The following is a 9,321-nucleotide window of genomic DNA, read 5'->3' as shown; positions in this document are numbered from 1 at the left end:
TCATGGAATTAGGGAGCTGGACCCCATCCTATCTTCAGAACAGGATGTTAGTAACCGCATCGCTTTTACTCTGAGCTTCTACCCTCTTTCTTTTCTTTCTCTTTTAAAATTACTTTAGGAGCCCCGTTCCATTAAAATACACTCAACCTGAGCAGCCTCTGACAAAGATGTATAGGCTCTGCATGCAGGCTAATAATTTAACACCGTGAGTAGGCTAATACACTTGCCCCTTCAAACTTAGATTCTTGGATCATTTGTTCACATTTATTTGGAGGACAGGTGGAGAGCTGCCTGGGGGAAAGATGGAGAAGGACCCTCACACTCCCCTCCTTGTCTAACACAGGCAGTTCTGGGCCCAGACTTTACACACTCAGCCAAGCAAAACCCCTGACCAGTCCTTGGGCTGACCCTCCTTATTAAGGACTGCAATGAACATTTTTTTAAAAATGTATTTTATTGATTTTTTACAGAGAGGAAGGGAGAGGGATAGAGAGTTAGAAACATCGATGAAAGAGAAACATCGATCAGCTGCCTTCTGCACACTCCCCACTGGGGATGTGCCCACAACCAAGGTACATGCCCTTGACCGGAATCGAACCTGGGACCCTTCAGTCCGCAGCCCAACGCTCTATCCACTGAGCCAAACCAGTTAGGGCTCTAATGAACATTTTATGTATCTGGAGCATAACCCCAGGGGAGGAGGATCTCAAGGACTTTTCTAAGAGGCCTTTGAAGTATTTGTCCTAACACCTACCTTTCCACCATCTATATATATATAAAAGCCCAGCAACCAGAATGGTGGAACAACCGGTGGCTATGACGAGCACTGCGGCAGCCAACCAGCCTGAGCTGGGCCCCGATCGGCCCCCAACACCCTGATCAGGGGCAGGGCCAGCCAGCCAACCACTCGCCCCCCGCCCTCCCTCCCCCCACTGGCCCAGCCTGATGGGCATGAATTTGTGCACCAGGCCTCTAGTATGAGATAAAAGCTTTGCCACTTCCTAGCTGTGGACTTTGGACAGTTTTTTAAAATCTCTGTGTCTCAGTTTCCTCATCTGTAAGGGGGAGTAATACTAGTACCTACATCATAAGGGTGCTGGGAGTTTTAAAGAAGTTAATATAGTTAATGCATCTAGAACAGTGTGGGGTACTGATTAGGCTTCATATGAGTATTTTATTATTAGGGCATTCATTATTAATAGGAAGAGGAATTTGGGTAATTATAATTTTATGTTCAGAAATGTTCAGTCACCCCAGTAATGTATGTTGCCCCATATAGATTGGCATCCTAGATATCTTCTTGGCAGGTCCATTCCTTAGTTGGCCTCTGAGTCCCTACTAGATAGCCATGCAGAGTGTGATTGAGAAATAAGTAACTAATTAGGCAAGACAGAGGGTGCACTATCTTCCTAGAGCAGGGAGCACTAACAAGGATATGCAAAGCCAGTAATTCTTTCATGGGTACAGGAGCATTGGAAAACAATTATTGGTGGTGGCAGGGTAAGCAAGAGCTAGAAGGTCAGGGATTCTTAAGAGAAAATATACCCAAACCTGCATATTTAAATACAGACTTAACATATGCATCTTGAGAGGCTATATTATTATTACTATTATTATTATTATTATTAGTGATGCTGCTATATTTTAAAACATTTCTAGACACATAAATTTTCAGAAAGCCAAATTAGAATGTATAAATAAAAGTAAATCACTGTTCTGTTTTTTACCCCAACCTCTGTTGGGCAGTGAGGCTGTCCACTGTATTCAGTGGACTGACTTGGCTCTGGATATCTTCTGGCGATTTATAAAACTATCCAAATCTCAGTTCTGAAAGTGGCAGCAGCATGCATACGAGAGTATTTAATTTGTATTTTAGATCGTGATATAGGATTTCTAGAATGTTTGTCAAGAAAATTAACTGCATTGCTTTGCAGTCATTTTATCAGTCTTGGATATTATTAAATCACTGTACTTTCCAGGTAAATCTAACTCAATGACTTATGATCACTGCTTAGAAAATATGAATAAAATGCAATTAACCATCCTTTTATTTCACAACAGCAGTGTTTTAAAGAGAATATGTGTAAAGTAATTCTATGTTCTTACTGCGTGAATGCAAATCATCAGTATTAAAGTCAGCAAATAACACAGCTTACCTGAGATGGAGGCAGTCAAGTAAAGGGTTTTAAGAAAAGTGTTTAAGGAGTTATTTTTATTCTCTTCCCTGTAGGAGCTAATTTATCCTTTGTATTTCCCTTTAGGAATGGAAATGGACTACACTGAGAATGCTGACTGCCTATGGGTAAGTCATTTGTGACTGTTAAATGGCTTGCATTGTAGCAGGACTGCTAGGCATCAGAATTGCATTCGCCCACACATTTCCACCACATGGATTCTGCTCAATGGACTGTCATCTTTATCATTACAGTCTTCATCTCTGATGAGGTAGTTCAGCCACAGTTTGCCTTCAAATTCCAAATGTTATCAGTTTGTGGAAACATAACAAACAGGACACATATCTTGAGATGGCCAGCCTTAGAAAAATTACAAGAAAAAAACACACACAGCTTTTCATGCTTGATGTCTAGCTTAACTTTAGAAAGTGTTAGGAGCATGCATGAACCCAGATTGTTGCATAAGCATCTGGTCGACCTCTGGAGTGGCTAAACGCTAGCCAGAAAATAGGAGACACTGTACAAAGTTGATGCTTGGCTGATTTTTGACACTGGCCATCAGCAAGTTTTACCAGTGAATATCGTATTATTTCTCTTTTATTTTATTAAGAAAAACAAAAGTTCCAATACCAAAATCCTTAGACATAAAGCCTCATGTTTTGTAAGGTGAATAGTCTCAATAAGACTCTCCCTTGCTAGAAAATTGGGAAGACCATAAAAGAGCATAGGAGAATGTTTGTCTTAATCATCAACTGTTATTGCACACTTACTGTATACCAGACACAATAACAGCACTTGAGAGACAAAAGTGAATTAAGACATGAATACAATCCTTAAAAAGAAAGCTCTCTTACTCTTTGCAACAGCATGGATGGACCTGGATATTATTATGCTAAGCAAAATAAACCAAAGAAAGATAAATATCACATGATCTCATTTATATGTGGAATCTAATGAACAAAATAAACTAATATACAAAATAGATCCAGAGGCATGGATGCATGGAACAGAATGACAGTTCTCAGAAGGGAGGGAGAAGGGAAGAGATTAAACTAAGAATGTATATGTATATATATGTATAGCCCATCGACACAGACAGTAGTGTGGTGAAGGCTGGGTTGGGGTGGAGGTGGATAGAAGGGGAAAAGGAGAAATTGGGGGGGGGACATTTGTAATACTGTCAACAATAAAAATAAATTAATTAATTAAAACACCAAAAACAAACAAACAAAACGATATGAATATAACCTTTGAAGGACTTACTATTTCAAAAGAAGCCCATAAATTACAACCTCACAGGTAAGAAAGACTGTATCAAATTTCCACTAATTGATTACAATAGATTTATGTTCCAATATTTTATCTATAACTTTTCTATAATTTTAACAAAATTGAGCTTTTAATTGGAGACAGAGCTAAGAGTGATGGGTGGGAGCAATGTTACACAATATTTTAAATCCATATTATAATCCTGATTACATCATAACCATCTGGACATCTGTTTGTCAGGGTAAAATCTCATTTCTTTAATACAAAGGCCTTTATACTCCTAGTTTTGGCAGAAGGGGGAAAGCTACTATTTTTTTTAATCGAGTACCTGGTCCTGATCATATGCTGAGGTCACAATTGGAGTCATTTTTAAGTCAGACTGACAGAAATCTCTCTTTGGCATTGCACTGTCTTTCCAACTATGTATTAATAACATGAGGATATGAATGAAGAAGATAATTAGTATAATTAGTATTTCTTGAATACCTACTATGTACTGGACACTTTGGCATGGCTATCCCATTGAATAATCAGTTATTATCTCTTTTTTATAAAGCAGGATATTGAAATTCAAAGAAGTTCATTTTCTCTCTTTCTTTAAAAACTCCTCATCTGAGGATATGTTTTTCTTGGAGAGAGAGAGAGAGAGAGAGAGAGAGAGAGAGAGAGAGAGAGAGAGAGAGAGAAAGGAGAGAGAGAGAGAGAAAGGAGAGAGAGAGAGAGAAACAGAGAAACATTGATGTAAGAGAGAAACATCAATCAGTTGCCTACTGTATGGGCCACCACTAGGGATGGAACCCACAACCTAGATATGTGCCCTGACCAGGAATGTAACCCTCGGCCTTTACTGGTGTATGGGACGATGCTCCAACTAACTGAGCCACCTGGCCAGGGCCAAAGAAGTTCACTTTCTAAGTTTATTCATTTAATTACAATTCATATTTTCTGACTCCAAGTCCACTATACATAGGAGACTACCCTCTCCCCCCAAATCCAAGTTTAGTTTTCTCAACTTGTAAATTGTACCTTACTATCTTAGATTGGATTCTCTGAGATGCCAACCTTAAATCAAGAATTTGAGTGCATGTAGTTTCTTTGGGAGGTAATTCCAGGAAGGATCCTTAGGGAAGTGGGGAAGTGAAACAGAGAAGAAAAGGAAGCCAGTAAAGGGTACATTGATGAGCAGATTACTACTGGGGGCAACTGGGGCTCAATCCATGGGGGTTTCTGGAAAACGGCATAGAGCACATCTCAGAGGTTGGGTGAGCTAGCTGGGGGTCTACCTTCTAACTCCCGTTAGTTATTAGTTGAAGGCGATTTCTGGGAGCCATCGAAAGTCCTCAAGCAAAGAGTTGAAGGTGCTTGAATTCTTAAGTCCTCGGGAATAGTGAGTTCTACAGTGATAAGGGGTGAGTTGGGGAGATGCACAGAGTTTGCTAAAATTATTGTCCTCATTTTATAAATATGGTAACTAACAGCCAGAGAAACTAACTCTCTTGCCCAGTTGCTCAGGGACTCTACTAGACATTGTCACTTATCCCAAAGAAATGTGGTAGGTTTTTTTCTTGTTTTTTATCCTCACCTGAGGATATTTTTCCATTGATTCTTAAAGAGAGTGGAAGAGAGAAGGAAAGAGAGAGAAATATTGATGTGAGAGAAACATGTCCATTGGTTGCCTCCTGCATGTGCACTAACCAGTTCCTGGCCAGGGAGGAGCCTACAACTCAGGTATGTGCCCTTTACCAGAATCGCACTTGGGATCCTTCAGTCTGCAGGCCAATGCTCTATCCACTGAGCCAAATCAGCTAGGGCCCTATGAACACTCCTCTTCCCAGGAAGAGTATATTTTCACCTCCTCAAACCATTTACTCTCAGCTCATCAGATGCCCCCAACTTGTGAAAGTCAACTTGGTCTTCAAAGTGCATTCTCTATGCCTTCTTATTATATCACCTCCTCTGCCTCCCCCATTTAACTTAATCACCTCTGTAAAGACCCCATCTTCAAATAAGATTACATTTAGAAATACTGGGGGTTAGATCAACATATAAATTTGGGGGTGACATAATTCAACTCATAATAGTACATATATAAAGACATAAATTAGATCCACAGAACTGATTATTTATGTTAGGTTTAGGAATGATCTTCCTTTTTTGACATTTGAAATGATTGTCATATTTAAAAGAACTTGACATTTTGAAATTCTAAAAGCTTAGCCGTTGGAGTAAAATGTAAAACATGTAACTAAATCACTGATTTTAGACTTGGAATTTTAACTTGAAAAGTATGGGTTTGGGGCTAAGTTTGTAAACAATATTATAATGTTTAAAGATCTTGAGATACTCTATATTTTTAAAGTCTAATTTAATAGATTTACATGCAATGTCAAAGTTTCTGGGAAAGTTTTGCTTATTGAACATTTATTTAAAATATTTAAAAATAGAATATATTACATTACATTTATAAGAGAAGTTTAAGATTTTTAAAAGACTTTAGTCAGGCTTGTAAATGAAGCAGAATATTTAGGAGAATGTAATAATATTAATCAAAATTCTCTGGGAAGTGACTGTTAAATGTTACTAGATATAACTATAATAACATTATTTATAGGTTGACTTTAAGCTTAAGGGAAAATTTAGACTTCAATTTTTCACTTTAATAAATTGAATATTAAGTCTTAAAATGCAATCACCAGTACCATTTCTTGTGCACCAACCTGCCCTTATTATAATATCTCATATCAGTATTAAGAATATCATGTGAAAAAGAGCTGCCTTTTAACTTAAAATTATATTTTTCTTATTACAAAAGCCACACATACATATTATAGAAGCATTGGAAACTTTCAAAAACATTTTCTAAAAGATTAGAAAACATTCATAAGAAAAAGATAATAAAGAAAAAGTATATAATCTAAGAGATAATTACAACAATAAATATCCTTGTAGTCAATGTCTGCATATGTCAGTGCTTCTCAACCTGTGGTTTTAAGACCAGTGGCAGCATCAGCAGTAGGAACCACTTATACAGGCAAACTCTCCCTCTTTTCCCCACTCCAGATGTGCAAGAGATTTAAATAGGATTCTGGCAGTGAGAGTCATTCCAGGTGATTCTGTTGCATGCTAAAGTTTGAGAACCACTGACATATGTCATAATTGTTCCCACAGGATAAGTACTTAGGAGTGATACTGCTTAGTCAAAGGGTTTGTGTGTGTGTGTGTGTGTGTGTGTGTGTGTATTGGTTTTTTATTGTTGTTGTGGTTGTTTGTTTTTTACTAAATCATAGACTTTATTTAGAGTGCACCAATTTTTCTATGAGTTTGACTTTTTCCCTCCTTAGATTCCACATATAAGTGATGCCATGCAGTATTTGACTTTCTCTGTCTGGCCCCTATGATTTTTGTTTGTTTGTTTGTTTGTTTATCCTTTCTTACTTTCTGGCACTACAAGAAACTCTAGGCTTCTTATCTTATATTTCCATGCTCAGCCCTATAATCAATCATTTCTCCAAGGAACCTCGATTCCTTTAACCGGATAATTGTATTTAGTAACCAAGATCTGGGCACCGAGTGTGCTTGTTGCCACAAGGGTGTTACTAATTCTAGGCTCTCCTATGAGAGCTAAGAAATACGTATACTTTTAAGGATTCCAATATTTATTGCCAAATTTTTCTCTTACATTTTTTTATAGTTTACATTTACCACTAGTGTATGAAAGAGCTAGTTTTCCTATATCAAAATGGACCTTTGTGGTTTATTTTATTTTAACTTAAATAATTTAGTAAGTTGAAAAAAAACATAGTATACCCAGGAAATTTTTATTACTGTCCCAATTAAATATTTTCCATGTGTTTACTGGATATTTTCCTTTTTTCTTTTATAAACATTCCCCTTGTGATACTTCCTCATTCATTTTTCTAAAACAGGTCATTTTCTTACTATAGTAAGAAATTATTTAACCTTATGCTATTCAAATATTAAGGTAACAGAAAGTGAACATACTAATAGTCATGTCTCCTAAACCTCATGGCTTAATTATATTTAGAGATGAAAGACAGCCATTTAGTTATCTTCTTGACCTGAAGCTCACCTGAAAAGACAATTATTAGAACAAACTCTAGAGCAGAATAAAATATTGAGACACTTCAGGTTGACCTCCCATTGCACTGGTAGCTGACAGCAATCACCAATCTCCTATGAGTTTGCATGAAGTATGAGGTGCTTTTAAGTCCTTCTCCCTCTTGAAGAAATGCTGTGATTTTGTTGTGCCTATGGCCTGATTTACAAGGCTTGGCAAGCTGTTCCAACTCCTCCCTCTGAACCTACATGGGGCACTTGAATTTGGTATGCCTGCAAAGGAAAGTTAAGACGGAATTTGAAATTTTAAAATGTGGTACAGAGGATTATAATTAGGACAGTTAATTTATACTATCGTTACTTTGGTATAAGACATTCAAAAGCAGTTATATGAGTTAGCATGGGCTTGAACAAAGAAGATAATGGGCATATGAGGGACCAGACTAGGTCCAGTGCCTAGTATAGTATGACAAGGGCCTCAAGCCGTGAAAAAAAAATCTGGCAATACCCTCCCCTCTCAGTTCATTTACTTCTTCTACCATTCTTGGCTCCAGTCACACTGAGCTAATTGCTGCCCCTTTACCATGCCAGGCATGCTTCTGCCTTAGGGCATTTGCACAGCTATTCCCTCTGCCTGGACCATTCTTTCTCCACATATTCACATGGGTTCCTTTCTTGCTATTACAAGTCTGCTCAGATGTTACCTTCTCAATAAGAACTTCTTGACCATGGTGCTAAAAATGATAATCCCCCACTCTCAAATCTTTGTATTAATTAAAATAGTACTGTCAGCTATGAAAGTTAAATCCCCAAATCTCAATGGCTTATCAAAATAAAACTTTTATTCATTCAAAAGTCCAAGTGATAGAAGGTGGGAAGGCATGGTGGCTCTTTTCCACACAGTCATTCTAGGAGGCTCTGCTATCGTTAGCATGTGTATTCTAAGCATGCCCTAGAAAGCAATGAAAGCAGAAAGTGATAGTTAAAGCAGGAGCTACCATTACGTATGTGCCAAGAGAGACCTCAGTCAATGTCACTCTACCAATCTTTCATTGGCCTGAACTCATTCACATGATTACATGTAACTATAAGAGAGGCTGAGAGATGTGATCTAGCTGTGTGCACAGGAGGAAAAGCAGAGTGGTGTGATTAACAACTAACCAGTCTCTGCCACACACACTGTAGGCACTTGTTGACGGACTGAATAAATGAATAAATCTGGGCTCTGGGTAATACATTCCATTCAGGTTAAGAGGGATTTTGAGGGTTTCAATGGATGATAAGCATGATCTCAGATAGTTTCAAGGGATTTGCATTTAAGTGGAGAAGTATCATGTGCTCACTTGAAAAAGCAGCATACAAAGCAATACAAGAGAAACAAATAGCACCTATAATCAGGACTTCAGGAATGCAAGGAAGGACCCAGCTCTGAGTACTGAACTGGTCAGGGATGGTTTGAAGGAGGTAGGACTCTCTCAAGTTGGGTCTTTAAGGAAGGGTTAGAAATTCAGTAAGTGGAGAAGAAGGAAAGCATAAGTCAGGTAAGGAAAACACAAAGAACAGGATGGGGACCTCAGAAAAGGTGGGTAGGCCAACTTATGTTTTCACGTGGAGAAGCATATCAATCAAGATAAGCTACATCTTACAGTAAAGCAGCACCAACATCTCACAGTTTTAGAACAACAAGCGTTTATTTCTGGCTCATATTATGTGTCATTAAGGGTCAGCTGGGGCCTCCATTCTGTTTGTCAATGTCTGCATCAGGGGCCCAGGGTGATAGATTGGTTACCCTTGAGAACAT

The sequence above is a fragment of the Myotis yumanensis genome, unplaced genomic scaffold (genome assembly GCF_028538775.1).
Source record: "Myotis yumanensis isolate MYYU_CA2020_CCGP unplaced genomic scaffold, mMyoYum1.0.hap1 SCAF_3, whole genome shotgun sequence".
NCBI lineage: Eukaryota > Metazoa > Chordata > Mammalia > Chiroptera > Vespertilionidae > Myotis > Myotis yumanensis.
Note: the sequence above shows the minus strand (reverse complement) of the source record.